At 34.5% G+C, this 15182-nt stretch overlaps 1 non-coding gene and 1 pseudogene across 1 annotated transcript; both read left to right on the top strand.

The window, feature by feature from the left end:
• The first annotated feature begins 4023 nt into the window (after positions 1 to 4023).
• On the top strand, positions 4024 to 13525 carry LOC120124102 (annotated as a pseudogene).
• A 1584-nt stretch (positions 13526 to 15109) lies between these two features.
• TRNAK-UUU lies at positions 15110 to 15182 on the top strand. Its single transcript has one exon. It is a non-coding gene; the product is annotated as a tRNA-Lys (tRNA).

Genomic DNA, 15182 nt, shown 5'->3' with positions numbered 1-15182 from the left:
GCCTGTTAAGGGAATCATTTCAAGATCAGAGAATGTTCAAGAAAGCAATTAATCATAGGATCTCTATATTATATTATTTTTGTTAAGAGTTAATATTGAAATTATCTGGTTAAGAAATTACAAAAAGGCCCTTGAGAGGTAAAATAGTCTGAGTTGACCTTGAATGAGAAAGTATTTTGAGGATTCATACTTAACTCGATTAAGTACGATTTGATTATTAAGATCTTGACTGAGTGCAAAAAAATTCCTAATATTCCGTTTGTAAAATCTGATAAGGCATTTGACCCGAAAATATCCGAGTTATGAGTAAATACCTGAAGAACAATTTATCGAGGGTATTCTTTTGTCAGAATTGTTCGAATTGACTGAAATAAATGATAAGTTTGAATTTAATAATAAGATCGGACGAAAAGAAATGATTGAAATACACTGGATCTGTAAAATGACCAGAATACCCCTGTAATGGAAATGACCCAAGAATATCACCAAGCTCAGAATGATGGGATATCCTCGAGCTCTGTAATGATTGGAATAAAATTGAACACCCAAAATACCTTTATGGCCTAGAATAAGTAAATGTCTTGGATTAATTAAGAAATCTAAATAAACATGGATGTTCTACTGCTCTTAAAAGTTATGGAACACAGCTTAAGTAGTCAACCAACGCTAGTGCTATATCATTACCTGAATGATATAAGTACCACTTGAATGTTTGTTCATCTCATTAAGTTTGGTTCGATGATAATTTTGGAAGTTCTCAGCTCAGCTCAACTCTAGATCGCATTTGGTACTGAGAAATGGATATTCGTTAGACAAATCAACCAAAAAGACCAAATTGAATTGAACGGAAGTACAATATGTATATGAAATTCAAAAACGTCTGGATTACCCCGAAGTAACTGGAATGGACTTGACTGTTAAATGAATTAAGTAACCTCAAGGACTAAGGATTAAGTAAGTGATTTGGACGAGTCTGTAAACGTTAATGAACATACATGATGTAATGTTCTTATGGATCATGAACTACAAATCAAGCACGTCAACAATTTATGATATAGTGAAAGCGTGAACATGAAATTAAGAGCATTGAAATATTTGTTCAGTGATGACTCAGAAGATGATCTATGGATAATAATATTTGGTATTAAAGAGTAAATACACTGGAAGGTTAATGAATTGACAAGTTGATAAGTATTGTTTCTAGGAGCTATTCATCTGGAGTTGTTCAATAAACTGATTAATCGAGGTAGATTCTAAAGGTCATGAACCTTCATTTCTTCCCTATCAGCTCAAGTCATATTCTGAATAACTGATGATTCCGTCAGTTATTGAACTCTTCCTATAGTGATTCTAAATTCCGACATTCTATCGGTATACTGAAGATCTGTGTGTCTTTGCCTGTTAAGATTATCATGTACCTCTGAATAATATCCATAAACTCTGGTGTGTTCCCTAATCACATAAATATTTTATCTGATTTCTGACTTGAATTATGTTATGATACATTACTTGAATTCTGATCTGGATTCTGTTCTGATATCTGATCTGAATTCTGTTTTGATTTCTGGTATTTCCTTTTACTGACGGAGAAATGTTTTATATGGGGGGTTTATTGTTGGAGGAAGTATATCTGCAGGCTTCTCGGCTGTGTGCTCAGGGCCTCACTGGTTGTGCGGGGTGTGTGGTTCCGGGGAACCTACACAAATAGATTGTGAAAGGATGGGGGTATATATATATATATATATGTTTTAAAAAGATCTGTATCTTTTTACTGGTTTTATGGGAACACACTAGATAACCTATTCTGAATCTCCTAAACTTAGTCTTTCGAAATACTTATCTGAACTAAAAGCTCATTGTCCGTTACCCCTGAAATATCAGTAGGATCTCCGCTCAGCATAAAATCTATGGATGTTCGAAACCAATAAGAAAATATATGTTTACCTGTATCTGCACGTTCTTTAGCATCATCTGGTAGTTTTGTATTATTGAGCTTTCTGAAGCTCACTCTATTACTCACCATTGCAGGTTAAAAGAATTTTACCAGTGCAACTATTGGCTTCAGTAAAGGAGTTCTCCAGGCATTGTTTGCAGAGTATGATACATGTGATTAGGGGCATGTAATTGTATTTTGTTTTAAATACGAGTCTGTAAATCTATTTTATTTCTGAATACTGATAAATGATTTTATGAGTTAATATGTTTTGATAAAAAGTTTTAAATTTTCCGCTATTTGTACAGGGTTGCTCCGGTGGCCCTAATGTGACACTCTAGATCGGATCGGGTTACCCGCATCGGTCTAAGGGGTTACAATAATTAATAAATTCGGTAAAGTGCTACCAGAAATGTTGACAGACTCATAATGTTGTAGGTAGAAAACATGAAAAACTATTAAAAAATTTGGTAATCGGTAAACTTTGGTTATCGGCAGGTATCGATACATATATAAAAGTGTCCATACTTACTTCAATGTGGAAAACATTAATTTAGAGTTATCTTTTGAGTGAGTTTTAAGATATTAATTTAGTAATTATACGTGTCTAATGATTTATTTTTATGTTACGATATATATTATTATTAAATTAAAAATAATAAACATAGATATTACATACTTATTAATATCTTTGGTTAAAATTGTTAAATTTAAATTCTAAATAATATTTTATAAAATATCTAAACAATCAAGTAATTTTTTGTGTAAATGAAATTATTAAATTAGTGTTGTAGGCGGAAAACATCAAGAACTATTAAAAATTTTGAAACATAATTGCATAACTTCTGTATCTATACTTACTCTAAAAGTATGAATATTTATAGAAATATTGTCCTGAAAAAGTATCCATACCTATATTGTATGTATCGATACATATATTTAAAACTTAACCGGTTAAAATAAAATAGGTGCTACTTATTATGTTAAACTACTTACTGGTTTGTTTGAATGTTACTAATAATGTAAACAGTAAAATAAATAGGCGCTACCTATTACATTAAAAATACCTACCGATTTGTTTAAATGTTACTAATAATGTAAACGGTAAAATAAAATAGGCGCTACCTATTACGTTAAAAATACCTACCGATTTGTTTAAATGTTACTAATAATGTAAACGGTAAAATAAAATAGGCGCTACCTATTACGTTAAATAAGTGCTACATATTACGTTAAATAAGCGCTATCTATTATGTTAAACTACCTACCGGTTTGTTTGAAGGTTATTAATAATGTAAACGGTAAAATAAAATAGGCGCTACCTATTACATTAAAATATCTACCATTTTGATTAAATGTTACTAATAATGTAAACGGTAAAATAAAATAGGTGCTACCTATTACGTTAAATAAGTGTCACCTATTATGTTAAACTACCTACCGGTTTGTTTGAAGGTTGCTAATAATGTAAACGGTAAAATAAAATAGTGCTACCTATTACATTAAAATATCTACCGGTTTGTTTAAAGATTACTAATAATGTAAACGGTAAAATAAAATAGGTATCTATTACGTTAAAACATCTACCGGTTTGTTTAAAGGTTACTAATAATGTAAACGGTAAAATAAAATAAGCGCTACCTATTTTGTTAAATAGGCGCTACCTATTACGTTAAATAATGATGCTTATTATGTTAAACTACCTATCGATTTGTTTGAAGGTTGCTAATAATGTAAACGGTAAAATAAAATAGGTGCTACCTATTACATTAAAATATCTATCTGTTTGTTTAAAGATTATTAATAAGGTAAACGGTAAAATAAAATAGGCGCTACCTATTACGTTAAAATATCTACCAGCTTGTTTAAAGGTTACTAATTTTGTTTTTATCTTTCTAATTTGCCTATTTTATGTTTCTCGATGTGTTTGAGTGTTTAATGCTCAAAAGACATTTAGCTAATTGAAGGGTCGTTGTGTAAGTTTTCTTTTGGTGATTTGAATGGATTTGAATAGATGCAACATGGACCTTATGTCTTTACTTCAATCATTTGGTGAATTTGGAATCAAAATGTTGGTTTTGACCTGGTGAAATTATTGCTTTTGGCAGGTGATTTACGACAAGGTAACTAGGAGAAGTAGGGGGTTTGCTTTTGTAACCATGTCCACAATTGAGGAAGCTGAAGCTGTTGAACAACAGTTCAATGGCTATGTAAGTCGTTTTTCGGGTTTGAATATGCTATGAACTCCTATTGCTCTGCACATTTCTTATTTGGGTTGGCTTTGTTTACATGTATGTTGGAAATGTGATATTCCATTTTTAGTTTAGAGTAGTACACATCATGAGTATATTCTTATCTGTCAGTATTAGAACAACTTGAAGGGTGATGTCTTGTTTTGGCTTTAAAACATAAGTGATGCTTATGAATCGGGTAGACATATGAAGCGAATGCTTTATACTTTCTTACGTATTCTCTTTTGCAGTATTATGGGGAAAAGGGGTGTTTGCATTGACTAGTTTGCTTAAGCTTTTACTGTATTAATATTAACACCTAATACCTCCATAAGGTAACCAATTCATGATAAGTCAACAGGTTTTATCACCAGCTTTTGTTTGGGTTATCTTCAAATTTTCTTCTGTTTGACTTGCTGGTTACAGGAACTGGAAGGGAGGCATTGAGGGTAAACTTGGGACCTCCTCCTCCTCGTAGGGACGACTTTTCTCCCAGAGGAGCAAGAGGCAGGGAAGACTATTCTCCCAGAGGAGCAAGAGGTGGTCCTCCTATGGGAAATTCAAATCTGTTTATGTTGGAAACCTTTCATGGGGTGTCAATGATATGGCACTCGAAAACTTGTTCAGTGAGCAGGGAAGTGTCTTGGAAGCGAAAGTCGTTTATGACAGGGAAAGTGGTAGATCAAGGGGTTTTGGCTTTGTAACATATAATTCTTCTGAAGAGGTGGACCGCGCTATCAGATCCTTGAATGGTTCTGTGAGTTTATCATTGCCTTGGTCTTTCATGTGTGAATATCCATTTTAAGTTGAAAAGTAATTACTGTATGATGTATCTTTCATGCTTCTTTCAGGCTAAACTCACGATATAATGCTTTCAAAATAAATAATTCACGAGATAATGCACTCCCCATATTATTTGCTGAAATAGGGTGAAATCCACGGTGTGGTCGTAGGTCGTCATGCCTTCCGGGCGACCTACTAGGTCGCCATGCCTTCCGGGCGACCTACTACGTCGCCATGGCTTCCCGGCGAGCTGCACAGAGATAATGGACGTCTACATGTGCCATGCATATCCCCAACACCCCAATACAGGTCGCCATGCACACCCCACTCCTAGCGACCTACAAGGTCGCCATGTACTCCCAGCGACCTTGTAGGTCGCCAAACAGTCCCGGCGACCAAGCTTGGTTGTTTTCATGCTAATCCTTGTCATATTGCTTGCATGCTTGGTTGTTTTCATCTACGTGGTCACCATGAAAGGCTCGGGCCATCTCGAACCTAGTCGGGCTTACTTGGAATATCGTCTTGAAGATTTTTCGGGTTGGCTTCAACGGAGAGTTCGGAGTTCTTACAAATGGGGTGAATTCAGTAATGGCCATAGGTCGCCATGCAATCTGGGCGACCTTGTAGGTCGCCATGCCTTCCAGGCGACCTTTGTGGGGTTTTACACGAGCCATGAGCAGCTGTAATAGCCAACTGAGATTCTTCACGTGCTCCCCTCCTGCTCCTGCTGCATGCATGCAGCTATCATAACTGCAATTGCAGCGTGAAATCACCTGCTTCATGCAGCAACTATTGATGCATGCATGTGAACCATTTGAGCCGTGAATTATTGGTGCAATTATTGAACCATTGCAGCGTGAAATCAACTGCTATCATAGCTGTAATTGAACAATTATTGGTAAAATAATTGAGGCAGTCGGTGACACTAAATTATATATGGGGTGTGCATTATTGTGAGAACATAAAAGAAAGAAAGGGAGAAGAGATTGCAGCTGAAGAAAGGGAGAAGAGATTGCAGCAGAAGAAAGGGAGATAAGGCTCTTGTGAGGTAATTTTTTTTATTTAAATTAGTTTATTATTATAAATGTTTAGTTTGTTAGTTTAGGGTTTATGATAAAACAAAAATTAGTTAATTAGTTTGTTAGTTTAGGGTTATATGATTGTTAGTTTAAGGTATATTATACATAAATAAAAAATTATTTAATTAGTATGTTTGATAGTTATATAGTTAAAAAATAATTAATTAGTTTGTTTTGTTAATCGTTAGTTATATAAAAAAATTATTTAATTAGCTTGTGGTAGTTAAATAGTTAAGTTATATTTGTTTGTTGAATTTATATTATATAAAAAATTAGTTAGTAAGTTTATTAGTAGTATATTATAATGAAAAAATAGTTTATTAGTTTTAGTTATATAAAAGAATATTTTATTAGTTGTTTAAGGGTTATTTCAAGTCATTGGGAATAATGGTGAATAAAATATTGTTTAATGAATTATAATTAATAAATATTGAATATTATTTTATGATTGTGATAAATTTTTTGAAATATAATTGCAGGAGGACGAGCAGCGAGTCCTTCGTCTTCGGCTACATAAAGTGCCCAAGCCACACAGATTGATAGAAGAAAACTTGCAGGAGGCTGGATTTTAGTATGTAACATTTGTGCGAGATTACAAGTTCGGTCCCAGGTTTGATCAGTTGCCTTGATTGAGCGTTGGAGACCAGAAACACACGTTTCATTTGTCGTGTGGCGAATGTACGATAACTCTGGAGGATTGGCATTGCAACTCGGGGTCCAAACAATGGGATGCCAGTGGTAATGTCACATGAGTTTAATAATGTGGCACAACTTTGTAACTTGTTTCTTGGGAAACGCCCGTACCACCAGAGTGGGGTGGTGTGTGAGGTTTCATGGTTGAAGAATGAATTTCATCTTCAACCAAATAGTAACGGATCATGAAATTATATATGCAACACGAGCATATATATTACAGTTGATTGAGGTATTTTAATACCGATAAATCCGGTAGTTATGTTCATACTCAGTATCTTCTTTTTTTAAGAAATTTGAGAATAGTACAATATAGCTGGGGATCGGACGATATTGGCGTTCTTGTATCGTGAGATGTGCAAGGCGTCATTAGTCGTGAATGAAATAATAACAGAAATCGGTGGATGTTGCTGCTACAGTCATGGGCTTGGCATAGATCCGTTTCTGACACCGATTAGTCGACTGCGGTTGACTTCGCTTGCCGAAGGTAATATGAATTCTCTATTTTAATATAAAATATTAATTATAAAATAAAAATGACCATATTTTGTTTTGATTGATATACAGATGGAGGCATAAAATTGAAGGACGGGGTTGGTGCACAACAACATTAAAGAGTTTAGGCTGAAGATCGACATTAAGGCAAAAAAGGAGGTATGTATAATCTGTTATTTTTTAATTATTATTTAAATTAACTATATTTTTTGATTTAAATTTTTTTATTTTTTTGTAATTTTACAGTTTAATTGGAGACCATACATGAATGAAGAAATACTCGCGTTGATACCGCACGATATTTTAGATGGGTTTCAATATTGGTGTGCTGTTACACCATTGATCAATTTTGCTTTTGTTGAGATCTAATTGGGGATAGAGTGTGAGGCAATTCACTTCCACCAACCTATTCCGCGGAGTCCATGGGATCATGACCTCCTCCAAATCTTAGATGGTCGTCGTCAGGTGATTGGGTTGAGACGCATGACCAGCTGTACAGATTTGATGGTCGTCGTAAAGAAAATGTTAATTGGGTTGAGAAGCATGCAACCTACATTAATGCTTGGAACAATAGGGCTTCATTCATGCCAACTCTTGACGACATTCAGACGACGACTTTAATTATTCCGCGGAGTCCATGGGATCATGACCTCCTCCAAATCTTAGATGGTCGTCGTCAGGTGATTGGGTTGCATGACCAGCTGCACAGATTTGATGGTCGTCGTAAAGAAAATGTTAATTGTGTTGAGAAGCATGCAACCTCATAATGCTTGGAACAATAGGGCTTCATTCATGCCAACTCTTGACGACATTCAGACGACGACTTTAATTTTGAGACTTCGGCTTACCTTGCTTATTTTTGGATAATGGAAAGCCATTCTTGACAACAATTGTAGAGAGACGACAATTTTGAGGTTTAAGAAAAGATTTGGTAAAGCTGAATACTCTCTACCAAGGGAGTGGGAGTTCATCTCACAACCTGAAGCGGAAATGACCGATGTGGATAATAGCGCACCACAACCGTTCGCGATGCATACATACCAGAGTTGCAGCCTGATGCATCCATCTACTCTCCCATGTTTTCGTCAACGTATGACTTTGAACAGTCAGTTCAAATGCCCCCAATGAATGAGGAGGATGGTACCTGAGCAACCGCAACGGCCACAACGCATCAGACGTCCGCCCCAACATTATCATTCAACAACACCCCGACATCGGCAACAATTGTAATTCATTAAATCTCAAATCATTAACTATTAATAATAAATTATTATTACTAATCATTACTAATCATTACTATCAAATCATTAAAAATTAATAATAATTTCATTATTACTAATTATTACTAAATCATTATTATAATTTCAATACTAGTTATGTAACGAAAATATGGTTAATTGAACCAAACATTGTTCATTGTTCAAGTCGTAAATCATTACTATCAAATCATTACTAAATCATTAATATCAAATCATTAAATATTAATAATAAATTATTATTACTAATCATTACTCATTACTATCAAATCATTAAAAATTAATAATAATTTCATTATTACTAATCATTATTAAATCATTAATATCAAATCATTAAATATTAATAATAATTTCATTATTACTAATCATTACTAAATCATTACTATCAAATCATTAAATATTAATAATAATTTCACTATTACTAATCATTACTAAATCTTAGAAATACATAGAAATTCATAGAAATACATATATCATTACTAATGATGAGGCACATATCTTGGTAAATTAGGACAATTATTTTTTGAATGGCCTTCACCCTACATAATCCCATCTCTTTGCTTGACCTCTCTCTAGCATGGAAATCCATACTGGTATGAATACGAGTGGACTCAGGTCGACCCTTTGGATTTCTGCGAAGCATTGGATTTGGCAGCCATTCATCATGATCTTTTCTGGGCCAATATGATTCATTCGGGATCTGTCTGAACGCATAGCTGTAGACATTTAATATCCTACGTAGGTGAAAGCATTCATCAACATAAGTGTATGCGCTTACACCAGCACACATACATGCAGCGACTGCATGAGCACATGGATATTTTCATGCCTAAAAACGACCACAATCACACCATTTCTGTCATAAATCAACTCTAAATATTTGGTCTTCTCCTCCGACGTTACGGTGTATGCACGACACGACAAAAGTATGACCAACTCGGTCGAAATTATAAACAACCATTGATGTTGCCAATCGCTCATTTGCTTCCATTGATTCCACCACTGTAGGAGCCCAAGTTTTACCTCTATTTATGAGACTCTCTATTTCTTTGCATTTTTCCGACCAAACTTTAGCCAATCTAAAGTACGTCTCTTTCACCACACTTGCAATTGGGAGATGGCGTGTACCTTTTAGTACCGAATTAATGGCCTTAGCAAGGTTTGTGGTTATATGTCTGTATCTCTGACCTTCATCGTATGCTTACGACCATTTTTCCCACGGTATTTTTGAAGCCCACTTCCAAACACGCTGATCATCGTAAAATACCTTCAAATTCTCCAATCTCTTGTCAAAATTTGGTCGACGTAGTTCGTATCCTATTTCATAATATATTATGTTAAACCGTAATTAAAAAAACCATGTAAAAAATGCACAAATATTGAAAATAAAACTTACCCATGCTGACTATCTCGCTACGAATGTGTGCGTTATGAAATTGGTCGATACTATTCTTGCCAATATGACGGATACAAAATGTCGGATATGTATACGGAGGTTCCAACGACTTGGTCGTTCAATTGCCGCCAAATGTTCCTCTATCGGATATCAAGCAAACTCCATCTTCACGAACACATATTGACGTAGATTGGTCAGAAAGAAATCCCAAGCCTCTGTTATCTCTCCCTCAACAATGGCGAATGCAATTATTTCGCTCACCATCTTGAGCAACTGCCATCAAAAGTACATGCTTATATTACATCACGTACCATCTACTTGGATCATACATTTGCAAAATGGAAATCCTTCAATACATGCCTTGAATGCCCAAAATAGTCTATGAAATATTTTCTTCCCTGGCAGAAGTTGACATTCTTCATCATATGCGGGCATGGTTTGAGACTTCACTATAGTTCATGGGATAAATCGCTTCATTGCTTGTAGCAAATGTGGTAGCTTATTGTACGATGTATCCCAATCTCCATACGTCAGCTTCATTGCCTTATCTTCCATTCCACACCTTGCCATATTTTACTTGATATCCAAATTGGCTTCGAATAGATGCAGCTAACACTGAACAAGATATCATTGGATCCTTTTCAACCATCGCCTTCACGTATTCACATATTACATCGGAGTCCAATAGTCGATGGTCTTGTTGACGGAGTTTCGCAAAATGTGTGCGGATCATTGTACCTCGTGATGACCCAAACATCGTGCCTTTGATTTTTCGACACTCTGATCTTCCACTTGCACTCTGGGCCATATTTTACACACTTCGCGTATAGGGTTTTCTGGTTGGACTCTACAACATGGACATCAACATGGCATTTGATGCATACTCTTTAATCGCAGGGTAGCTTCATTTTTTCCTCTGAATTGCACCCCAACTGAAAATTCACAGATTATGAATGATTCAGTCATTTGGTATGGAGGTAAATGTGGCATGTCTAGGAATTAGGTGCCCTCATCGTATCATAGTCTATCTCGTACATGTGAGGAGTAGCTTCATACGGTGCCGGAGCTTCATCAATTGCACCTCCACCAAAAATATTTTGTCCCGCTTAAAACGGGTTCTTCGGTTTCTTCATCTTCGCTTGAATCATCATGAATTTCTCCCCATCGATTTTCAGCGTCAATATCAACAACCAATTCCGTTATGTTTCTCGTCTCATACTCTGCTGCTGCAGATGTCCCCCGACTTCACATAGTGCCATAAAACTGTTCGGAACCTGTATGTGGCTCCTCAAACTGACTATATAAAGCCATTTCAGATGATTTTGAGCCACACCTCTTGATGACCTAGGAACATCACATATGTTACGTACATCAACAAATAACTCAATAACTGCTATATTGGTTGACTCATGTAATCCAACCATGGTTCCAATATCATCATCTTCTTTAAGTGGAACTGCAGCATATCTGACTGGGTTGGGCATACCATAAACCTATACCTCAAACCATCAACTGCAGCTCGAATTTTTCTTTTTATCTTATGCTTCATTTCTATAAATGTGATGTCTTTTTTGAACATCAATTTATTGGTTTTTCAGACTGAAAAACTACTCCGACCTCATTTTCCATAATTTGTCCATTATAATGGACAATCGTGAAAAAGTTGTTGCTCATTTTCTCTACAATAAAAAATAAATTAATTTAATTAAAAAATTAGATAAGATAATTTCATAAATCATTAAATATAATATAATATACTATTATATTAATGATCAAATAAAATTTGTTATTTAATTTGATTGATTGATTACTAATATTACTAATAATGATTTAATAATTATTATTAATCTAATGATTTTATATTTAATTATTTAATAATAATATGATTTAGTCATGATTACTAATAATTATTTATTATAAATATTTAATGATTTATATTTGATACTAATCATTTAGTAATTATTACTAATAATAATGATTAGTTTGATAATATTTTTTATTTTTTAAAAATATCAAACAAATTTGTTAGGCAGAACTGTCAGATAATGTTCTCGAAAGAATTATTTCGTGAGATAATGCATTGACCGGATTATTTTATTCAATTAATTTTTACTCCTTACTAATTTACACATATAATATAAATTAAACAAAATATTTTTAAAACAACACTAAATATTTTTAAACACAATATTTTTTTAAACAGAAATTATCTCGCACAAATTATCTAATATAAACTTACTAACTAACTAATTTACACATACACAACAACTAAAAATGAACAACAAAAAATAATAAATTACCCGCGTAATTGTGCCTTCTTCCTTTCCTTTCTTTTCCTTTATTGTTCAAGTCTTCGAATCAATCTGTACGTAGCAAATGTTGTGGAATAATGTCCTGTATGTGTAAACAAAATATTTCTTTAAACAACAATAAATTAAACAAATTAATTTTATATAATCTAATATTTATATAACTTAAACTAGTAAACTATTTATTTATTATAATATAACTTAGTTAAAATAACAAACTAACAAACTAATTAAGCACTAATTAATTTTTTTATAATATAACTTCAACAAACAACCTAATATACGTTTAAAGATACTAACAAATTAATAATTTTTTTTATTTAATAACTTAAACTAAAAAACTATTAACTAATTTTTTTATATAATATAATATATAACTTAAACTAACAAACTAATATAATATAACTTAAACTAACAAACTAATTAACTAAATTTTAGTTTTACCTTAAACCCTAAGCTAACAAACTAATAATTTCATATAATAAACTAAATTAAACAATAAAAAATTACCTCAAAAAAGAATGTTTGAGCCTTTATCTTCTTTCTTCTCTTCCTTTTCTTTCTCTCGATAAAGTTTTATATGTGTTGCTTTTGTTTTTACCCTAAACCCCTATATCCTCTATATAAAAAAAATGAGCGTTGGAGAGCGTCATTAAATTTGACTGTTGAAGCAAATAATATTGAGCATTGAATCGTGTAACTATTGAGCGTTGAAAGGCTGCAATTCAATAGCAATATTTGTTGCATTTAGCAGCTAAATTAATGCTTATGGATGCAGGAATCTCCCAGCTATAGATGCAACGCATGCATGAGGGAACAGAGGGTTAAAGCTTGGCTACAATCTCCCAGCTATGGATGCAGAATCTCCCAGCTATGGATGCAACACATGCACGAGGGAGCAGGTTAAGTTTGGTCGCCAGCGCAGGGTTAAGTTTGGTAGCCAGCTTGGTCGCCGGGACTGCTTGGCGACCTACAAGGTCGCTTGGAGTGCATGGCGACGTTGTAGGTCGCTGGGAGTGCATGGCGACATGTGTTGGGGGTGTTGGGGACGTGTATGGCACATGCAGACGTCCAGGGAAGCTCATGGCGACGTAGTAGGTCGCCCGGAAGGCATGGCGACCTACGGCCACTGTGGATTTCACCCTATTTCAGCAAATAATATGGAGAGTACATTATCTCGTGAATTATTTATTTTGAAAGAATTATATCGTGAGTTTAGCCTTCTTTCATTCTATGTTGGTCTGTGGGCACCTACTGATTTTCGTGTGCATGATTTTGTCGGTGCAGGAATTAGACGGCAGACCAATTCGAGTCACTTTGGCAGAGTCCAGGCCACGGCGCCAATTTTGAGTGCAGATCTTTCTTTCCTACCGGTTCTGCTAAATTCCTCCGGTATGAGTCAGAGATCTTCTGTTTCAATGTTAAAAACACACGAAATTTCTTGTTGATCCTTATCTTACCTGACATTATAACACATTTTTGGATGAAAATGGCAAACTGACACTTAAGCTCGATTATACGAAAATTGGTCTTAAATGAAATGTTCATTACCTATATTAATTTATGTTTGGATTGGATTCTCTTTTTATAAGGGACACCTAGAATATGCAGCTGGAAGCTGGTAGCTGCTGTCTTTTCTGCTCATGGGAGTCTACAAATGTGCTTCTTGTTTTGGATGCAATGGCCGATTTGTTCATTTCGACATCAGCCTTTAGATTATAAAAGTTTGACAACATCTATTGAAATATTTTTCGTTATATGTTCCAAGTATCATATGATTTCATTGACCGACAATGTAGCCTAATGTTTTGCCACGTTGGATATAGTTGCTTCAAATTTTACATGTTTGTCTCCATTGTTTAATTTTGTGGGATTGAAGGACCTTTATGGTCCTTGAATGAATTGAACCAAAAGCCAGCCTCAATCAGCCAAATTTTAGGTTCAAAACGGAAATGAAATGGAAACTAATCCAAAGAAATACAGTAAAAAACAACTTAATCCCATCATTCGTTAGCCCTCATTCTAAGTAAAAATGAACCCAGGGAGATTCTTTTGCCAATCCCAACTATTTGCATTTTGGTAAACAATTCAAGAGATTCATTAACCAATCAAAAGACGTCTAAAGATTCATCTACTTCCCCACATTCTTCTGGTGAGTATCTTACTAATCCTATCTGTCAGTGTAACCCATATACAATATTGCATAAAAATTAAGAGACTCTACATGATATCTCAACATCTTCTGAAGTTGCTTGCTTCCAAGGTTCGTGTAGCCCTTTGCATTTGCTTTACGTAATGAAATGTTTTGCAGCCAACTCTGAACTCCATTAACCTACCTTCTTTTTCTACTACAAGTACCAAAATCTTTTTTTTTCTTTTTCTTTTTTTGGCTATTTTCCAACACAGCAACCAGTTTCTGATCAGCGAAAAGAAAATTAAAAATAGCAATGAAGCTTGATACCTACTTTGGATCGTTTTTTCATCTTCTTTACTTGGCTTCTGAATTATCCTGCTGAGGCTCCTATGAAGAAAGTATCAGTTTGATGTGGGTATTTTGCACTTACCCCATGTTTATTTAATTACACTTTGTTTAGATATTAATACGGGTTTAAGCGGTGTTTTACAACTCTCAACAGTTCTTTCTTCTTTTCGGATTCAGGTAAAAGTAAAGACTGAGTGGGTTGTGCCACTGTCATAGTGAATGGAAGGTTTTCAGGACCAACCATTTATGTAAGAGAAGGAGATCGAGTTGTTGTCAATGTTACCAACTATGCACAGTATAATATGTCCATTCATTGGTATGTCAAATACATACATTTGCAAAGCTTTAAGCATTATTTATATGATTCAGTGCGTTTAGGCTTTAAAGCGTTTGGTTTCCCATGGAAGTCAAAATTACATTTTTTAATGACTAAATAAGACTCAAAGATGTAAGCCGTCTTAGCTCAGCTGGTAGAGCGCGTGGCTTTTAACCACGTGGTCGTGGGTTCGATTCCCACAGACGGCG

This window comes from Hibiscus syriacus, unplaced genomic scaffold, assembly GCF_006381635.1.
Source record: "Hibiscus syriacus cultivar Baekdansim isolate YM2019G1 unplaced genomic scaffold, ASM638163v2 tig00110413_pilon, whole genome shotgun sequence".
Taxonomy (NCBI): Eukaryota; Viridiplantae; Streptophyta; class Magnoliopsida; order Malvales; family Malvaceae; genus Hibiscus; species Hibiscus syriacus.
This window is presented reverse-complemented; position numbering and strand designations above follow the sequence as displayed.